General features: G+C 39.0%; 1 protein-coding gene and 1 long non-coding RNA gene across 8 annotated transcripts in view; both read right to left on the bottom strand.

Annotated features, from left to right (window-relative positions):
- PHTF2 (putative homeodomain transcription factor 2) overlaps positions 1-21,652 on the bottom strand; it is a 171,416-nt gene that overhangs the window by 85,415 nt on the left and 64,349 nt on the right. The window lies entirely within an intron of this gene.
- On the bottom strand, positions 3,914-21,220 carry LOC116550395. Its single transcript, XR_004268381.1, has 3 exons — positions 21,039-21,220; positions 5,525-5,528; positions 3,914-3,925 (listed from the first exon to the last, which is right to left on the bottom strand). It is a non-coding gene; the product is annotated as an uncharacterized LOC116550395 (long non-coding RNA).

Raw genomic sequence — 21,652 nt, 5'->3', positions numbered from 1 at the left:
TCCATTAATCATGGGAAAATAATTCAAATAAATCAATCCATGTCTGGACTATTTATTTATGTATTTATTTATTTGATATAGACAGGGTCTCACTTTGTTGCCAAGGCTGGTCTTGAAATCCTGGGCTTAAGTGATCCTCCCTCTTTGGCCTCCCAAAGTGCTGGGATTACAGATGTGAGCCATCAAGCCCAGCTGAATTCTTTAGCTTCTAAATCAAACAAACACAGTGAAAGATGGGATATAAACATTCTCTTCATTTTACCACTAACAAAATGTTGTTCATATTTTATATATCAAATTTAAAAGAGAAAAAACTCTGAAAAACATGAACTTCATCTTCCCACCTAATCTAAGACATTAATCAACACTGGTCATAATTCTCTTGGCCAAACATGCATTTATAAAAATTGTATTTACTCGGTTAAATAACATTGACCAAAATCAACCTAGTCAGTAAATGTACAAGACTTCTAATAGACTAAAAACACTTAAGTTAAAGTGATAGTTGTATTTATAATCAGTAACTGCTGCTACCATTTACTGAGCATTTGCTGCTCCTTGGTGGCAGCACAGGGAGGGAATGAAACACAGAGGACAAATTTAATGCCACTACTCTCAAACACCTAAGAACCCAAAGGTAAGAGAAAAATAAAAGAAACAGGCTAGATTTGGTTGTAAAGTAGGGAGAGGAATCACCATAAGTAAGGAGTGGAGATACTGTGGCCCAGACCAACTAGATTTGAATTCTGGCTCAAGCACACAGGCACTGTGTGACCTTAAGAAAACTACTAGACTTCTCTAAACCACAGTTGCCTCACTTATAAAATCAGGATGATGGCAGTAATATCTATTTAATATCTATCTATTAAGGCAAAAAGAACAAAGCTGAAGGCAGTACACCACCTGATTTCAAAATATACTACAAATAGAGTTATTCCTATTTTGGGCTTTTGTGATGATGAAATGTATGTAAAGTAATTTCAGATACTGTGTGACACACATGAAGTGTTCAATAAGTGTGACCTGATATTATTAGTCAACAAGTGTAACAACCATGATATAGGAGGCTCTGGACCAACTACTTTACTTAAGCAATGTCGTTTAATCCTTATAACAATCCTGGAAGTAGACAGAGTTATTCCAATTTTAAAGAAAATGACTGTTTTCTTTAAACACACACACACACACACACACACACACACACGGGGGGGGTGGAATAATTTATTTTTTAATTAAACTGCTTTTTTTAAAAAAAGAAAAAACCTAGGAATAAATCTAACCAGGATGGTGAAAGATCTATGTAAGAAAACTACAAAACACTGATAAAAGAAATCAGAGTTCACAAAAAAATTAAAAGATATCCCACACTCACGGACTAGAAGAATACTGTGAAAATGACGATACTACCAAAGATAATCTACAGAGTCAATGCAACCCCAACACAGAAATAGAAAAAAACAATCCTACAATTCACACGGCACCACATAATACCAGAAAAAGAATAGCCAAAGGCAACTGAAAGCAAAAAGACCAAAGCTGAAGGCAGCACACCACCTGATTTCAAAATATATTACAAACCTATAGTAACCAAAAGACCACGGCCCTGGCATAAAATAGACACAGAGACCAATGGAACAGAATAGAAGGCTCTGAAATAAATCCACATGTTTACAACCATCTGATTTTTGACAAACGCACTAAGAACATTCACTGGGGACAAGACAATCTCTATAGTAAATGGTGCTGGGAAAACTAGATAACCACATACAGAAGAATAACTAGACCCCTATATTTTACAACACCTGTAATGACTAAAATATGTGTCAACTTGCCTGGATTGAAGGATACAAAGTATTGGTCTTGGGTGTGTCTGTGAGGGTGTTGCCAAAGGAGGTTAATATTTGAGTCAGTGGGCTGGGAAAAGCAGACCCACCCTTAATCTGGGCGGGCCAATCTAATCAGCTGCCAGCAAGGCTAGAATATAGGCAGTCAAAAATATGTGAAAAGAGACTGGCCTGGCCTCTGAGCCTATATCTTTCTCTGTGCTGGATGCTTCCTGCTCTCAAACATCAGACTCCAAGTTCTTCAGTTTTGGAACTCAGACCGGCTTTCCTTGCTCCTCAGCCTGAAGACAGCCTATTGTGGGACCTTGTGATCATGTGACTATGTGAGTTAATACTTTAATAAACTCCTCTTTATATATATACACACATACACATACACACACACACACACACACACACACACACACACACCCCTATTCCATTAGTTCTGTCCCTCTAAAGAACCCTAATACAAATGTTGGTACCAACAGTGGTTCTAGAGGAATAGAATATTAAGGATGGAGTTCTTTCACTGGTTTTGGGGTTTCTGGAGTTGGCTGTTTAATATGATTAGACCTCAAAATGCTAAGGATTCTACTTCTATAGTATGGAGAATACTGTTAGTCCTTGGCATGAACTGTTTAGAGAGTTACGCACAATAAATGCATTTGACACTCCTTATTCATCACACGTGAGAGGCAAGGAGTTTAGTGACTCAATACATAATACCTTTGACCATATGTGGAGAACCAAGGAACACAATGAAGCTGGTAATGAAACTGGCTGGTTGCTTCTAAGTTCAGTGGACAAAGTGATGAAATAAAATGAACTCAGGGATTCTATCTCCTGGCTTCAGATGCAGATATTGAGCCTCAAATCTGGTAAGATTGCCTTAGGTGAGAGTTTCATCTCCTCTAGAGATATAGCTGAAATTATGGAAAAACAGACACAAGCTCTTATCATTTGAGTGGCTGACCCACAACAAAAGGTGCATGCATAGCCTGGCCAGGTGTCTACTGTTAAAGTGGGGGCACTGATTAGAAAAGAATGAGACCCTGCAACTTGGAATGGGGATGTGTGGGAGGACCCTGATGAGGCTGAGGACACTGAGTTTGTAAATTCTGATGAAAATTTTTTGCCAGAAGAAACAGCTTCCCCATCCCCAATAGTGGCAACATCCCCTCCCCGACCCATGCTGCCATCAGCCCTTCCACCTTTGTCTGAGGAGACAAACCTTGTGCTGCCTGAGGCAGTTGTGAGGCAAGATAACACTGATTCTCCTCAGAAGCCACCCGCAACACCACTGTTTGCTTCTAGACTGGTAACTAAAGTCCCAGCGGGCCCCTAGAGACGAGGTTGAGAAATGTGACCCATGAGGAGATATGCAAAACTCAAAAAGAATTGCTTAAGTTTTCCAATTCATATAAACAGAAATCTGCCGAACAGGCATGGGAATGGATATAAAGGGTGTGAGACAATGACAGACGGAACATAGAGTTGGATCAGGCTGAATTTATTGATTTTGGCCCACTAAGTAGGGACTTTGCATTTTTGCAGCTCAGGGAGTTAAAAAAAAAGGTTCTGATAGTTTATTTGCTTGGTTAGCTGAAATATGGATTAAAAGATGGCCCACTCTGAGTGAGCTAGAAATGTCTGATCTCCCTTGGTTTAATGTAGAGGAAGGGATCTAAAGGCTTACCGAGATTGAGATAGTGGAGTAGATTAGTCACTTTAGACCTACTGATCCCAGCTGGAGGGTCCAGAAGATATACCCTTGACCAATGCCTTGTGAAATAGATTTGTGAGGGCAGCACCTCCATCTTTGAAGAGCTCTGTAATTGTTCTTCTCTGTATGTCAGATCTAACAGTGGGAACGGGAGTCACTCAACTACAAAATTTAAATTACAATGGGAATAACTCGATCCCGAGGTGGCAGGAGCCAAGTGGTGACAATCATCAAAGGCAAGGTGGTTGTAGCTACTGTAATAGCCAGCAGAGGCAAAGTGGCAATCAGAATAGTCTGACTTTTGTAGAGTTCTGGCACTGGCTAGTTAATCAGTGCTCCTAGGAGTAAAACTGATAGGAAGCCTACAGCATTTTTACTTAATTTATGCAAGCAGGAAATTTCTAGGTCAAATGCATGAAAGACTAATTTGAATTATAAAAACAGAGAATCACGGCCCCTCAATCAATTTCCAGACTTGAGCCAGTTTACAGACCCAGAATCCCTTGAATAAAGGGCAGACTAGGTCCCCTTAAGGAAGGGCCCCACTACACTATCAACAATTTATGCAGTGAATCTTTCTCCCATCCTTCCCCAAGGAGACCTCTGGTCTTTTACCAGGGTAACTGTGCATTGGGGAAAGGGAAATGATCAGACATTTCAGGGACTACTGGATCCTGGCTCTGAGCTGACAGTGATTTGGGGGGACCCAAAACATCATTGTTAAAGTAAGGACTTATGGAGGTCAGGTAATTAATGGAGTTTTAGCTCAGGTCTGACTTATAGTGGATCCAGTGGGTCCTCAGACTCATCCTATGGTCATTTCCCCAGTGCCAGAATACATAATTGGCATGGACATACTTAGCAGCTGGCAGAACTCCCATAGTGTGAGGGCTATTATCGTGGCAAAGGCAAAATGAAAGCCATTAGAGCTGCCTCTCCCTAGAAAAACTGTAAATCAAAACCAATATTGCATCCCTGGAGGGACTGCAGAGATTAGTGCCACCACTGAGGACTTGAAAGACACAGGGGTGGTGATTCCCATCACATCCCCGTTCAACTCTTCCAATTGGCCTGTGCAGAAGAAACATGGATCTTGGAGAATGACAGTGGATTATCATAAGCTTAACCAAGAGGTGACTCCAACTGCAGCTGCTGTACCAGATGCAGTTTCATTGTTTGGGCAAATTAACACATCTCCTGGTACCTGGTATGCAGCCATTGACTTGGCAAATGCCTTTTTCTTCATTCCTGTCCATAACCACCACCAGAAGAAATCTGCCTTCAGCTAGCAAGGCCAACAAGCAATTTACTGTCCTACCTCAAGGGTATATCAACTCTTCAGCTTTGTGTCATAATATTATTCAGACATCCTGATCACTTTTTACTTTTGCAAGATATCACACTGGTCCATTACATTGATGACATTATTCTGATTGGATCCAGTGAGCAAGAAGTAGCAAACATACTGGACTTATTGGTTAAGCATTTGTGTGACAGAGGATAGGAAATAAATCTGACTAAATTCAGGGACCTTCTAACTCAGTAAAATTTCTAGGGGTCCAGTGTTGTGGGGCCTGTTGAGATTTCTTCTAAGGTGAAGGGTAAGTTGCTGCATTTGGCCACTCCTACAAAAAAGAAAGAGGCCCATCACCTAGTAGGCCTATTTGGATTTTGGAGGCAACACATTCCTCATTTGAATGTGTTACTCCAACCCATTTACCTAAAAGGTAACCATGACCTAAAAGGCTGCCAGTTTTGAGTGGGGTCCAGAATAGGAGAAGGCTCTGCAACAGGTCCAGGCTCTATGCAAGCTGCTCTGCCACCTGGGCCATATGACCCAGCCAATCCAGTAATGCTTGAGGTGTCAGTGGCAGATAGGGATGTTGTTTGGAGCCTTTGGCAGGTCCCCATAGGTGAATCACAGCGGAGGCCTCTAAGATTTTGGAGCAAGCCCCTGCCATCTTCTCCAGATAACTATTCTCCTTCTGAGAGAAAGCTCTTGGCCTGTTACTGGGCTTTGGTAGAAACTGAACATTTGACTATGGGTCATCAGGTCACCATGCAACCTGAACTGCCTATCATGAACTAGGTACCTTATAACCCATCAAGCTATAAAGGAGGTCATGCACAGCAGCATTCCATCATCAAATGGAAGTGGTATACACGTGATTGAGCTCAAACAGGTCCTGAAGGCACAATAAGTTATATGAGGAAGTAGTTCAAATGCCCATGGTCCTCAGTCCTGCCACCCTGCCTTCTCTCTCCCAGCATGCACTGATGGCCTCAAGTGGAGTTCCCTATGATCAGCTGACAGAGGAAGAGAAGACTGGGGCGTGGTTCACAGATGGTTCTACACAATATGCAAGCACAACCGAGAGTGAACAGCTGGAGCACTACAACTGCCCTTTCTAGGACATCTCTAAAGGACAGTGGTGAAGAGAAATCTTACCAGTGGGCAGAACTTTGAGCAGTACACCTGATTGTGCACTTTGCATGAAAAGAGAAATGGCCAGATGTGCGATTATATACTGATTCACGGGCTGTGACCAATGAATTAGCTGGATGGTCAAGGACCTGGAAGAAGCATAATTGGGAAAGTAGTGACAAAGAAATCTGGGGAAGAGGTATGTGGATGGACCTCTCTAAGCGGTCAAAACTGTGAAGGTACTTGTATCCCATGTGAGTGCTCACTCAGCAGAGGAGGATTTTAACAATCAATTTAAAGTGGATGGGATGACACCACTCAGCCTCTTTCCACCCCTGTCATCGCCCAATGGGCCCAAGAACAAAGTGGCCATGGTGGCAAGGATGGAGGATACACATGGGCTCAGTAACATGGACTTCCACTCACCAAGGCTGACCTGGCTACAGCCATTGCTGAGTGCCCAATTTGCCAGCATCAGAGACCAACACTGAGACCTCAATATGGCACCATTCCTCGGGTGATCAGTCAGTTATCTGGTGGCAGGTTGATTATATTGGACCTCTTCCATCATGGAAAGGGCAGAGGTTTGTCCTCACTGGAATAAACACTTACTCCAGATATGGGTTTGCGTATCCAGCATGCAAGCTTCTGCCAAGACTACCATCATGGACTCATAGAATGCCTTATCCACCATCATGGTATTCCACAAAGCATTGTCTCTGACCAAGGCACTCACTTTACAGCTAAAGAAGTATGGTAGTGAGCTCACGCTCATGGAATTTATTGGTCTTACCATGTTTCCCATCATCCTGAAGCAGCTGGATTGATAGAACAGTGGAATGAATGGTCTTTTGAAGTCACAATTACAATAGCAACTAGGTGACAGTACTTTGCAAGGCTGGAGCAAAATGTATGCTCTGAATCAGCATCCAATGTACGGTACTGTTGCTCCCATAGCCAGGATTCACGGGTTCAGGAATCAAGGGATGGAAGTGGAACTGGCACAACTCACCATCACCCCTAGTGATCCACTAGCAAAACTGTTGCTTCCTGTTCCTGCGACATTACATTCCGGTGGTCTAGAGGTCTTAGTTCCAGAGGGAGGAACACTGCCACTAGGAGACACAACAATGATTCCATTAAACTGGAAGTTAAGATTATCAACTGGACACTTTGGGCTTCTCCTACCTTTAAGTCAACAGGCTAAGAAGGGAGTTACAGTGATTGACCCAGACTATCAAGATGAAATCAGTCTACTACTCCACAATGGAGGTAAGGAAGAGTATGCAAGGAATACAAGAGATCCATTAGGGCATCTCTTAGTATTACCGTGCCCTGTGAACAAGGTCAATGGAAAACTACAACAGCCTTATCCAGGCAGGACTACAAATGACCCAGGCCCTTCAGGAATGAGGGTTTGGATCACTCCACCAGGGAAAAAACCACGACTTGCTGAAAGCCAAAAGAATACAGAATGGACAGTAGAAGAAAGTAGTCATCAATACCAGCTATGGCCACATGACCAGCTGCATAAATGAGGATTCTAACTGTCGTGTTTCCTCCTTCTTTTGTTAAAAACGTTTGTGCATGTATACAACTTGTATTAATAAACTATCTTCATTTTATTTCCTTTCTCCTTTATCATGTGACATAAGATTTATTGACTTCACATGGCATTTAAGTATTGTTAACTTTATATAATAGTACTGGGGATGGGGATTGGTGTGCTTCTCATTGTACAAAGGACAGTTGTATATTAGGTGTAATTATGACATTATTGTCTTCATTTGAAGATTATGTATGATCCCAGGAGATGTGTATGGGTTCAAGTTGACAAGGGGTAGACTTGTGATGCTTAATAACGGAATGTCAACTTGACTGGATTGAAGGATACAAAGTATTGATCTTGGGTGTGTCTGTGAGGGTGTTCCCAAAAGGATTAACATTTGAGTCAGTGGGCTGAGAAAAGCAGACCCACCCTTAATCTGGGTGGGCACAATCTAATCAGCTGCCAGCAAGGCTAGAACATGAGGAGCAAGGAAAGCCAGTCTGAGTTCCAAAACTGAAGAACTTGGAATCCGATGTTCAAGGGCAGGAAGCACTCAGCATGGGAGAAAGATATAGGCTGGGAGGCTAGGCCAGTCTCTGTTCTCACATTTTTTTTGCCTGCTAGCCTTGGGACAGAACTTTCTCCCATGCTGAATGCTTCCTGCCCTTGAATATCAGATTCCAAGTTCTTCGGTTTTAGAACTCGGACCGGCTCTCCTTGCTTCTCAGCCTGCAGATGGCCTATTGTGGGACCTTGTGATCATGTGAGTTAATACTTACTAAGCTCCCCTTTACACACACACACACACACACACACACACACACACTCCATTAGTTCTGTCCCTCTAAAGAACCATGACTAATGCAACACACATCAAAAAAAAAAAAAAAAAAATCAAAATTTAAAGATTTAAAAATAAGATCTAGAACAATAAAACTGCTACGAGAAAACATCGGGGAAACATTTCAGGACATCAATATAGGCAAATAATTTTTGGATAAGACCCCAAAACCACAGGCAACAAAAGCAAAAATAGGCAAATGGAATTATATAAAACTAAAAAGCTTTTGCACAGAAAAGAAAACAAGAGAGTGAAAAGACAATCTGCAGAATGGGAGAAAATATTTATAAACTATCTATCCAACAAAGAATTAATAACCAGAATGTATAAGGAACTCAAACAACTCAACAGCAAAAAAATAAATAATCCAATTCAATCATGTGAGCAAAAGATCGCCAGAGACATTTCTCAAAAGACATACAAGTGCCCAACAGTTATGTAAAACAACAAAAAAAAACCTCAACATCAATATAAATCAAAACCCCAATGAGATATCATCTCACTCTAGTTAAAATGGCTACTATCAAAAAGACCAAAAAATAATATATGCTGGTGAGATGTAGAGAAAGAGGAATGCTAAAACACTGTTGGTAAGAATATCAATTAGTACAGCCACCATGGTAAACAGTATGAAGTTTCCTTAAAAACTAAAAATTGAACTACCGTATGATCCAGCAATATAAAAGAAGGAAGTCCTGCCATTTGGAGCAACATGGATGAAACCAAAGGTCATTATGTTAAATGAAATAAGCCAGTCACAGAAAGACACATAATGCTATGTTCTCATATATGGGAGCTATAAAAGTTGATCTCATGGAGGTGGAGAGTAGTACAGGAGACTGGGAAGTAAGGAGGATAAAGAGAGGTTGGTTAATGGGTGCAAAACACAGATAGAGGGCATAAGTTCTAGTGTTTGATAGCACAGTAGGGTAACAATTTATTATATATTTCAAAATAGCTGGAAGAGTAGTTTTAAAATGTTCCCAACACAAAGAAATGATAAATGTTTGAGGTGATGGATATCCTAATCACCCTGATCTAATCATTACACATTGTATGTATCAAAATATCACATGTATCCCATATAATTATTATATATCAATCAAAATTTTAAAAATAAAAAAATGAAACAGATGTAAAGCCCTTCAATAACTTGCTCAAAGTCAAAAGACAACCAATGACAGAACCAGACTCAAAGACAGGATGTTCTATTCCAAAGATCTTTTTTTTTTTCTGCTTGATTTTTAAGTCACTAGGATTAATAAAGTAGAAATAGGATCTATACTTGTATGTGGTACAAATTCAAATTGTTCATGACAAAATAAAAGGGAATATTTATTTCAAAATTTCTCAGATACTGTGCTAGAACTTTTGTCAAAATAAAAGCCAACATTATTACTCCCCTTTTAAACATGAGGAAACTGAGCCTCAGGGATGTTAGCCCAAGGTCAGATAGTTTTTAAAAAACGCAGAAGTGGCTGGGCATGGTGGCTCATGCCTGTAATCCAAGCACTTTGGAGGCCAAGGCGGGCGGATCGCCTGAGATTGGGAGTTCAAGACCAGCCTGACCAACATGGTGAAACCTCATCTTAAAAAAAACAAACAAACAAACAACAAAAAAAAAAACACAGAAGTTGGATTCCATCTGCAAGCATAAAAGCCCACAGGCTTTCCCTTATATGCTACCTCCCTAGGATAAATCTGATTTGTCTTTTCTCAATATAACAGTAATTTGTGGAAACTGCTATTCTTAGTAGCAGAAATCATTTCAAACTACTTGCTTAGATGAGAATTAAATAAATATACTACTCATTTCAGGTACATCCATTTTTGACTTGCTGAAATTTGTTTTTAATTAATCAGATTAATAAGAATAGCTGTAACTTTTTCTTTGTATTCGCGATTGTAAGAAAAAGTCCAATTTTGCTAGGCAAGATGGCTTATGCCAATAGTCCCCAGAACTTTGGAAGGCTAAGGTGGGAGGACTGCTTGAAGCCAGGAGTTCAAGACCAGCCTGGGCAACAAAGCAAGACTCTGTTCTGTACAAATAAAAATTTTTTTTTTAATTAGGCAGGCAAGGGGATGCATGCAAGGCTAAGGCAGGAAGGTTGCTTGAGCCCAGGAGTTGGAGGCTGCATTGAACTACGATAGTACAGGCTACCATACTTGAGTCTGGCAACAGAGTGAGACCCTGTCTCAAAAGAAAAAACAAAAAGTCTGATTTTATTACTTCTTTCACATATAACAGGCTAAATGCCATCCAAGGAGACTGGGAAATTTCCACCAAGGCATTTTATGTAGAATGGGGGAAAAAACAAAATGTTTCTTAACATTAATGGATATATTATGATATCCTCTCATCTGCATCAACTACTTTATAAAAGGTGTTAGGCATGATTTGCCCCCAAGAATACAACTTGCTTTAAAGTTCTGCCAACTTTGTAAATTCCTTAAACATGGATTCACCAATCTACTAAAACAGAAGAGTGCACGTGCAGGAGAATCGCACAAATGTTTTACTATATCAAGCTGTAGATTAAGTATTTACTTTATTACATCATCTATCACTCAATCTAAGATAATGTTAGGAGATAAAAATGAAAGCTCTCATATATTTCTTATCAACTGCCATCTACTATTAGATAATTTTTTTCCTATGATACATCAGAACTTCTTAGCTGCCCAACCCCCACCTTGGATAGAATATCCAACCATGGTTACTGAAGGATACTAAGGTCTCTGCTTTCTACTCCTCAAATGCCAGTTGAGGCCTTTAATGGTCACAATATTACAATATGCAATAGTAAGTAGTTAGCATTTATTTATCAAGTGCTGATACCCCTTCCATGAATTAACTTTTTTAATTCACACAGCACTATTAAGTAGGTATTACTGCTATCCCTATTTTTATGGTATGAAAACTTAGTTGTACAAGGCTAAATAGTAGCAAAAAATAGAAATTCAAATCCAGACAACCTGGCTCCATAGCTATGCTCTTACTTACCAGTAATTTCATTAACATCCACCCACAAAAACGACCCAATGTTCACTTACCTTGGTTCTGACCACTAAGAGATGTCTGGATTGGGTTACATTTAATCCCTAACCAATGTCGTATACTTCTCCCTCTACTACCTTCTGTGGTCTATCTTGCCAGTAGGGAAGTTGTCAGGGCTTATTAAAAAAAGCAAATAAAAACATTCAAAACTCTTTAAGAAGTCCAACTTAGCCTTAATAATATGTAAAATTATTAGTATTATTAATCATAGGTTAATTGTAAGGATTATATGTGCTAATACCTACAGAGCTAACAACAGGAACAGACATACAAAAGCTCAATAATTATCCATCACATCATCTGGATATTACCTAATGCTTCCTTCTTCTATACATTGCCGCATGTGACAAGGAAAGAATATATATGCCTATTTGCCTTCTTTTATTACTCATCATAGAATATACTCTGGCTTATCATTCTAAAACATAACCCTAACTAAATCATGTGTACAAAATATGATGCAAGGCTACAGCCCCATCCTTGTTTGCATATTTCTAATAGTTTACTACAAATAGCATGAAAAGCTGTGTCATAGTTTAAAGCAATTTAAATGCCAAGGACATTAACACATATTGGTTATTTATTTTAAAAATACCTAACATATTACTGCTGCTCATTCATTTCAAATCAAATATAAGACCACTAAACAGATCTTAATTATTGAAACCTTATTTGGCTTTCTTCCAATTACTTATACAGGGTCAGCAGTAGTGGAAAAATTATGGAAAGACTCAAACCTTCTTGGAAGGCTAGAAGGTTAAGCAAAAGCCTTGGGGAAAGGTTTATGGCTGACGGCAGCCTAATCCTCTCACCCTGAGCTAACAACATAGAGCAGATAACAAGGAAATGTAGAAGAGTTTATCTAAATAGCTTGTTTACTCATGTGATCCTAAGATTGATCTTTGATCTTCCATAGGCACATGACTGCTCATAACTGATCTCTACTGGGGTGGGGGGGGGTGCAGGTTGGAGGGTGAGTTGGCAATGTTAATTACCCTCTAATGGTGTTTACTTGAGACCTTTGTCATTAATTTGCACTAAATAAATGCGAAGGCCTCAGGCTTATGGGGGCCACTACTGACTCTGGCAGAGATACCCTGGCTACGCTGACTGGCAAGCCTGTGTCAAGTGTGTATTTTTCATCCATCAGTTGGTTGAGTCTGCCCATAGAACATGACAGTTGGTGCCCCGTGTGAGGACGTTCTAAGGGACTCAACCAGGTTAAAACTAAAAATGGAAAAAAAGGTAAGATCAATTGCTTCTGCTCCAGATTCCCCAGAATTAGAATCTAAGGAATCTGGACCTCTATCACAATTAGCCAAGAAAAGGTTTGCTATAACCTAAGACTCCAGGTGGCCCTAGAATTGTTACTATGAGGACTACAGGTAGGTCTACAAAAGTTGTATCTTTAATGTTCACTATGTAGAATTAGAGAAAACTGTGCAGAGGAAGAAATCAAATATTCACTTACAGCATTTGTTAAATTTATAATGAACCATTTATCTACATAAGATTGTGCAGCAGTACTAATCTTTGTCAAGAACACTGTAAAGCATATGCAATCTTATGCTGTACAGACCAGTATTAACTTTTTTTTTTAACTGATGAGACAAGTGAGGCTTTAAGCAACATCACGTTTTATACCTAGTAAAACCCAGTTTCTGACTTCCAATTCCATGCCCTTTCCACTGCACCACACTATTTTATGTAACTTGATAACCACAGGCCAGTATTTTCCTAACTATGTTCAACAGATATACAGGGGAAAAAATTAAATCAATGAAATGATATTTCCTCTGTCTGCCTTTTGGACAGCCACATTGCACATTATTTGCACTGGAAAATTCTGAAATCATAAAACTTGTTTACCTGTATCTCACTCAACATTTTCCAAGCTCATTTGACTATAAAATCCCTTTATTCTCCTAATATTTATTAACATCATGCAGAGCACACTTCAGGAAATGTGAATACAGAATAAACTATTACGTTTAATACCTTTTTTTTTTTTTTTTTGGAGATGTAGCCTTGCTCTGTCATCCAGGCTGGAAGTGCGGTAGTGTTATCTTGGCTCACTGAAACCTCTGCCTCCTAAGTTCAAGTGATTCTTCTGCCCCAGCCTCCCGAATAGCTGGGACTACAGGTGTGCACCACCACGCCTGGCTAATTTTTGTATATTTAGTAGAGACAGGGTTTCACCATATTTGTCAGGCTTTCGTGAACTCAAGTGATCTGCCTGCCTCAACTTCCCAAAGCACTGGGATGACAAGCATGAACCACCAAACCCAGCCTAATACTTAACGTAATAGATAATCACTATAAAAAGCCTATTTCACAGATTTGACAACTCAAACCAAGTCACTTGAAATAAGTTCCAGGCTTGGTGCATGGCACATCAAAGGTAATTAAATAAGAATGAAAAACAACATAAAAGTTTAATATAAATACTGTCTCCTGACAGCATCCTTATCAAAGCAGTAAACATTTACCAAGTACCAAGTATATAGTAAGACCCTGAAATAATGGAGATATAAAGATAATGATTCTTACTCTTATGGATTAGCAAGGGAGATTAATTATCAAGTCAGGCTGTAATAAGCATCAGAACAAACAAAATAACACTGTAATACAGAAGTAGAAAATTGATATATAAAAGAGATTGGCTCAGTGCCATGGCTCACACACCTATAATCCCAGCACTTTGGGAGGCCAAGACGGGCAGATCGCAAGGTCAGGAGTTTGAGACCAGCCTGACCAACGTGATGAAACTCCGTCTCTACTAAAAATACAAAAATTAGCTGGGCATGGTGGCATACACCTGTAATCCCAGCTACTTAGGAGGCTGAGACAAGAGAATTGCTGGAACCCAGGAGGCGGAGGTTGCAGTGAGCCAAGATTGTGTCCCTGCACTCCAGCCTGGGTGACAGAGTGAAACTCCATCTCAAAAAAATAAAAAAAATAAAAAAAAAGAGAGAAGGAACGGAAAGGAAAAAGGAAAGGAAAGGAAAGGAAAAAGGAAAAAGGAAAGGAAAGGAAAGGAAAAGGAAAGGAAAAGGAAAGGAAAGGAAAAGGAAAGGAAAAGGAAAGGAAAAGGAAAAGGAAAAGGAAAAGGAAAAGGAAAAGGAAAGGAAAGGAAAGGAAAGGAAAGAAAGAACGAGGGAGGGAGGGAGGGAGGGAGGGAGGAAGGAAGGAAGGAAGGAAGGAAGGAAGGAAGGAAGGAAGGAGGGAAGGTAAGAAGTTCCCAAGTAATTATTGTTAGATGGAGCAGAATAAATTTAGCTTATATGGACCATCTCAGGATATTTATATCTAGGATGGTACAAGAGGATCAAGACCTCTCTGTAGCATTCCCTGTCTTTATGCAGAAACAACTGCTTCTATTTCAAATTTTTTCCTCAAGGAATACTATCACATACTACTAGCGTCATGCCAAAAAGAATCAGAAGCCAACCTAAATAAGCTCCTATTAAGACAGAACAATCTGTCTGACAACAGGACAGACATCATTATAGACAATAACTCCAACAGGTGGAAACAGGTCAAATATCTTTAAAGTCATCAGTTCATAATGATAATTAAAAACAAACAAGCAACACAGTGGCAACCTTTGGAGGATGCTAGGTAACAACAACATTACTCTGTAAACTGTAAAGAGAAAAAATCAGGAAAAAAAAAAAAGTACTATACCATTGCCACAAAAAGAACACAAGCAACTTTCCCCCAAGAGCACTGGCAGGAGGAGATACTTAATCCAGTCTCCAGGGGATTATGAAAGATGTCCTTGAGGGGAAGATGTCAGCTTTGAGTTTTAAGGACCATCTTTTGTTCCTGAGTTAGTTAACAACAACAACAACAACAAAATTAAAAGCATAAGTGGGCAGTCTAAATACTAAGGTGAAAAACAGCCTGGGGAGGCTTCGAATAGTTTTAGTTAGAGAGACTGTGTTAGAAGGTAAGAAAAGTTGAAGGCTGAAAGGAGTAGGCAATGAGTCTACAAAGCTAACTGGAATTAGACCAGAAAAATCCTTATAGGCCTTACAAAGAGTTTATGTCACATATGAAAGTCTTTGATGAGTGTTAAAAAGGTAAGTGACAAGGTCAAATTTAGTTTAAGACAAATCACTCTAGTGGGTATAAGAAAAAAAATATTTAACTGGAACAATAATGAAAGAATAATGAAGGGAAAGCACAACAGATTTGAGAACTATTTAGAAGACAAAAGCAATAACAGAATGCTGACTAGAGGAACAAATTCAAGGAACTTGATGTGAGTTCCTGTAATACCTTCAAGTTAATTCTATTGGAGCATTTACCATAAAGTGTAACAGTTATTTGTTTACATCTTGGCTCCCCCATGATGCAGATTTTCCTAAAGATAAGAATTCAGTGCAGTTGGGCAAGGTGACTCACACCTGTAATCCCAATACTTTGGGAGGCAGAGGCTGGAGGATTGCTTGAGCTCAGGAGTTTGAGCCCACCATGGGCAACATGGAGAAACTCCATCTCTACATAAAATGTTTTGAAAACTAAGCCAGGCACAGCAGCTCTCTCATGTAGTCCCCAGCTACTCGGGAGGCTAAGGTAGGGGCCCAAAAGGTTGACGCTACAGTGAGCCATGATTGTGCCACAGCACTCCAGCTTGAGTGACAGCATAAGAACCTATCTCAGTGCCTGATATAGTGGACCCATCATAAATGTTTATTTAACAATAAATGAGTGCAAATCCTATCAGGATATTATTTTTTGGAAAGAGAAAGTCTTACTTAAAAACAAAAAAGTCTTTAATAATCTATGTGTAATAAACTTTAGCTCTAGTAACTACACTGAGACCAGGTGAGGTGGGGAGGGAAGAAAAAAAATCTTGAAACCTAAAAATCAATCTCTATAGGTAAAACTAAATGTACTGAATTTTCCCTATAAGAAATTAATGTAAGATGTTCTACCTAGTAATTTTCTCCATGGTTTTCTACCACTAAAGAAAAATAAACTGTATAATAAAGTGTCACAGTGGACAAAACAACAGTAATTAGAAATACATCCTGCTGCCTACCATTTTGAGATTGGAAAAATAGGACTTCATTCCTCTGATTCCTCAAAGCTCTAAAAGAAGTACATTTTAATAAGGCTACCTTACTAACTAGCTCTCTATATACTATCTTATTTGACTGGAGACTACACTACCCCCTTTTCCACAAACTAGGTAAACCAGAGCTCTTTATCAGTAATTCAAATCCAACACAGGGGTAGAGAAAAAGACATCCAAAATAGAAAGCAAACTAATGCCAGATTTCACTTAAAATGACCAGGCAAAACATATCCTAATAAGAATACTGACTCAGGACAGAAGTTCAAATGGGAAACTTTTAGGTTGTATACCTTCAGCATTTTATTCTCTGTGAATCAATCCTTGGTGCTGAATCAACAGCTTTTATTTGAATAAACTCTATGGTCCATTGGGCAAAGAGCAATTTAGCTTCTAAGTTAACCTGTTAAACAGCATTTATAAATGTCATTCTTTGTAGAACTGTAAACATATAGCAGGTTAACAACAGTGTTTTAGTCACTCCCTGGCCTTTCAAAGTTGGAACATTTACCTAATTTTAGGCTGCCAATGGTAATCTACTAATTTATTTCACCATCATGTCTGTTGCTATGGTTAAAAATAAACTGCAAGACACATGGAATATAACTGGCAAACATTATATCACTGACAAACATCTCTGTTTTAAACCTATTCATCAAAAAATTTAAAAAAGGTTAGAAGCTAGTTTTCCAGTATGTCATAAAATATTTTTCTTTCCAATACAACATAGGTATAAGAAGCTTTATTCAATAAAGAACTTCTCCTCTATTCAAATACCATCATTTCTTGGACCTCCTCATACCTGTGTAAACTACTACTTTAATTTTTAGGTGCTGTATCTGGCTACAGGCAAATAAGTGTTTCCTTTTAATGGAAAAACTATGTCATTTATTCACAAAAAGTCATAAGCAAATGACTGCAGTATTTCAAATAAGTTGTATACTATGTATAAATTCCTATTCTTGAAGGTATTTGCGAAACAAAAACCAAAAACATTGTATTACCAAACACTTCTAAGTGAACAAATATAAAATAAATGCTAAGAATTTAGAAGTGTATGTATTATAGTGCCTTAAAGCTGTAAAAAGACATCTCAAAAACCTTAAAGAATTTTCTACGGATATTGTTTTTATGAAGTCAGTACCTTTACACTCAGGAGAAGTTCATAAAACAAAACTGTGTAGAAGCCTAAAAAGGTACTGCTTGGGAAGAATGCAAGGTATTTTTTTCTATTTTTCCATTTTGTTTACCAATGAGAGTTGAATGTGCAATCTCCATTAAGTAAACATACTGCTAGTTCTAAATATAAAATTCTATAAATTCATGGTACAGTTGACAAGATCTCTGGACTAAGAAAAAAGAAAAAAAACCAAGACCTTAGATTCCCTTCTCTCTCAATGTTTCAGTTTTCTCATCTGTAAAATAAAGAAAATAGAAGATTAATTTCTAAGGAATCTTTCCCTTTCTGCATTTCTGATTCTTCAGTAAGGTTAGGTTCTAGCAAAAGGTAGCCTAAACAGTTGTAGCCTCATGCAAAATAAAAACAAAGGAACAACCATAATAACAACAACAACAACTAACAAACAAACACAAAAAAGCAGAAAGAAATCAGGGCTTCTGAATCATCAAAAGAGCTGTCAGCAAAATCAGTTCATTGGAGTAGTACTTGACTTTTCACCCAAAGAGCTTTATTCAGAATAGGTTTTTACTTTAGAACAATGTAATTTATTTACCTAAAATTATTGTTTTGTTTGGTTTTGTTTTGCTGGTGGAGTCTTGCTCTGTAAGCCAGGCTGGAGTGCAACAGTAGGATCTCGGCTCACTGCAACCTCTGCCTCTCAGGTTCAAGCGATTCTCCTGCCTCAGCCTCCCAAATAGCTGAGATTACAAGCATGCACCACCAAAGCTGGCTAATTTTTGTATTTTTAGTAGAGATGAGATTTCACTATGTTGGCCAGGCTGGTTTCAAATTCCTGGACTCGAGTGATCTACCCACCTTGGCCTCCCAAAGTGCTGGAATTCTACAAACTGATTAAACAACAAACCAAGATAAGGCTAAACTGAGAACTCACACAACTGTAAGGTATTTTAGGCTGACTGATGGTGGCATGGAGGCCATGTTAACCTCAGTGACCTGCAGGGACACTCCAGATAAGTTGCTGGAAAATCTAAAGTAACTGGAAGACCATGAAAAGGGGAAGAAATGATCAACCCCTGCAGTGCCTATTTGACTTTGAGACATTCTCTATTGTTCCTTATTCCCGCCCTAATTGATAAAGCCATCTTGGACTTTGTAACCAACCCTGATAAACCTCCTGACTCCACCCCCTAAGACCCCTCCCACCTTGCAAACCTATGACCTGCTCCCAGTTTGTAAAAACCGCCCTAAATTGTAATTTTCCACTGCCCACCCCAAACCCATAAAACCAACTCCTATCCCACTGCCCTCCACTGATGCCCCTTTCAGCCTCAGCCCACCTGCAGCTGGGTGAATAAACAGCCATGTTGCTCACACAAAGCCTGTTTGTGGGGGGTCTCTTCATTCAGAGCATGGGTTTTAACAACAACGAAGGACAGATATAACATAATGTATTATAAACCAAAGCCATAATAGACAATAACAACCACAAATCACGAAAACATTAGAAAATGGTCATTTCTACTCTATTTGCAGTGTTAAAAGACTTTTGGAAAGAGTCAAAAGTAAAAAAAATTTGATCATTTAAAAAAAGATAACGAGAAAATTCACCACATAGTATAATGCATTCCTCAAAATTACCACGTAGAATTACGTGTAAGACATAACTGAAACTATATCTGCCTTTATAGTTATCTATTCTATCCACATTTTAATGCATCATTTGTTTTATCCTTCCTTTTTTTTTTTTTTGAGATGGAGTCTCACTCTGCTGCCAGGTTGGAGTACAGTGGCGAAATCTCGGCTCACTGCAACCTCTGCCTTCCGGGTCAAGCAATTCTCGGGCCTCAGCCTCCCAAGTAGCTAAGACTACAGGCGCACGCCACAACGCCCAGCTAACTTTTGTATTTTTAGTGAGGTTTCACCATATTGGCCTGGATGGTCTCAATCTCTTGACCTCGTGAGCCACCCACCTCAGCCTCCCAAAGTGCTGGGATTACAGGCATGGGCCACCGTGCCCAGCCTGTTTTGTTCCTTCCTAAAACACCCCTCTTTGCCATGAAAACAAAGTACTTCAAAGGATCCCAGATAAAGGATAACGTAAGCTAAGGAAATATTTGTGTCAGAAATTAAAGCAAATAATAAAAATAAATAAATAAAAATTTAAAAATAAAGAAATTAAGGCAAAGAATAAGGAAGAGAGCAAGTAAATGTAGGTACATAATTCTCAAAAATGCAAAGGAAAATTGACCACTATTAATGGTGTTTTTCCATTTTAACAGATACAGAAATGTTCAATTTAAGAGAACAATTAAGGCCAGGTAAGGTGGCTCATGACTATAATCCCAGCACTTTGGGAGGCCGAGGCGGGAGGATCACTTGAGCCTAGGGAGTTCAAGACCAGCCTGGGCAACAGAGTGAGACTCTACTGCTACAAAAAAAAAAAAAAAAAAAAAAAATTAGCAGGGCATGATGGCACGTGCCTATAGTCCTAGCTATAGGCACAGGCTGAAAGGCTAGGGTGGGAGGGCTGCTTGAGCAGAGGAGGTCAAGGCTGCAGTGAACGGTGATTGTGCCACTCCTTCCAGTCTGGGTAACAGAGTGAGACCCTGCCTTTAAAAAAAAAAAAAAAAGCGGGGGGGGCAATTAACAAAAACCTTTAATATACTATTACTTCTTTAAAAATTAGTATGTGTTCATATATACATACTATACTACCTCCATGCTTTTGTTAGGGTTCATAAAAAAATCCAGTTCAAACTTGCTTCAACAAACGGGGAATTACTTAGCTGATAATGGCTAAACTACTCAAAGACTGGGGCAAAGCTCATCTCAATGTAGAGAGAATCCACAGACCAGAGTACCATGATGGCCTGTGGTTGTCTCTTTATCCTATTCATGATGTCTGGTGCTATCCCATTGCCTCATTCTTTCCACAACTTTCTCCAGTACGGTAACACATCTAGAAATAGCTCCAGACTTTCATCCTTGTTAACTCCCTCATGAAAGAAGCAACAGTCTTCTCTACCAGCTCTAATTTTTGAAAAGTTTATGGAAGGACAGCTTGGATCACTGTGCATACCTGGACTGATCACTATGGACAAGGGGATGAAAACCCATTTCTGGCCTTGCCTTAAGCACATACTCACCAGTTTGGTCAGATCAAAGGAAGAGTATTAGTAGCAAAAACATTAGATATTCTTGAGTAATGAAACATACTCTAATTTAGCATCTATTACATTCCAAGTATAAGATAATTACTATTATTATTTTTAAGAGTGATACAGTCATCCCTCAGTATCTGTGCAGGATTAGTGCCAGGACCACTTGCAGATATCAAAATCCATGAATGCTCAAGTCCCTTATATAAGATGGTGTAGTATTTGCATATCAACCTATGCACATCCTTTCATATACTTTATATCATCTCCAGATTATTTATAAAACCTAATACAATATAACTCTTCTGTAAATAGTTGTTATACTATATTGTTTAGGGAATAATGGCAAGGGGAAAAAAAAGTCTGTATATGCTCAGTACACTCATAACCATACATTTTTTAAAAATACTTTTAAGCCAGGTATGGTAGCTCACTTTGAGCTAATCCCAGCACTTCGAGCCTAGGAGTTCAAGACCAGCCTGGGGAATATACCAAGATGCCATCTTTACAAAAAAATTTAAAAATTAGCTGGGTGTGGTGATGCATCCTCTAGTCCCAGCTACTAGGGAGGCTGATGTGGGAAGATCACTTCAGCCCAAAAGTTCTAGGTTACAGTGAGATATGCTCATACCACTGTACTCTAGTTTGGTACACAGAGCAAAGGCCCTGTCTCTAAAAATAAATAAATAAATAAAATTTTTAAAATATAATTTTTGATCCACAGTTGTTTGATGTGGAGCCCACAGACCTGGAGGGCTGACTGTACTTCACATTTATTGACAATTCATAAACTACTTAAACACTTATTTTTATTTTTTAGAGATGGGGATCTCGTTATGCTGCCCACG

Source organism: Sapajus apella, unplaced genomic scaffold, assembly GCF_009761245.1.
Source record: "Sapajus apella isolate SASKATOON/1434 unplaced genomic scaffold, GSC_monkey_1.0 scaffold7, whole genome shotgun sequence".
NCBI lineage: Eukaryota > Metazoa > Chordata > Mammalia > Primates > Cebidae > Sapajus > Sapajus apella.
The sequence above is the reverse complement of the archived record's forward strand: the minus strand, read 5'-3'. Positions and strand labels throughout refer to the sequence as shown.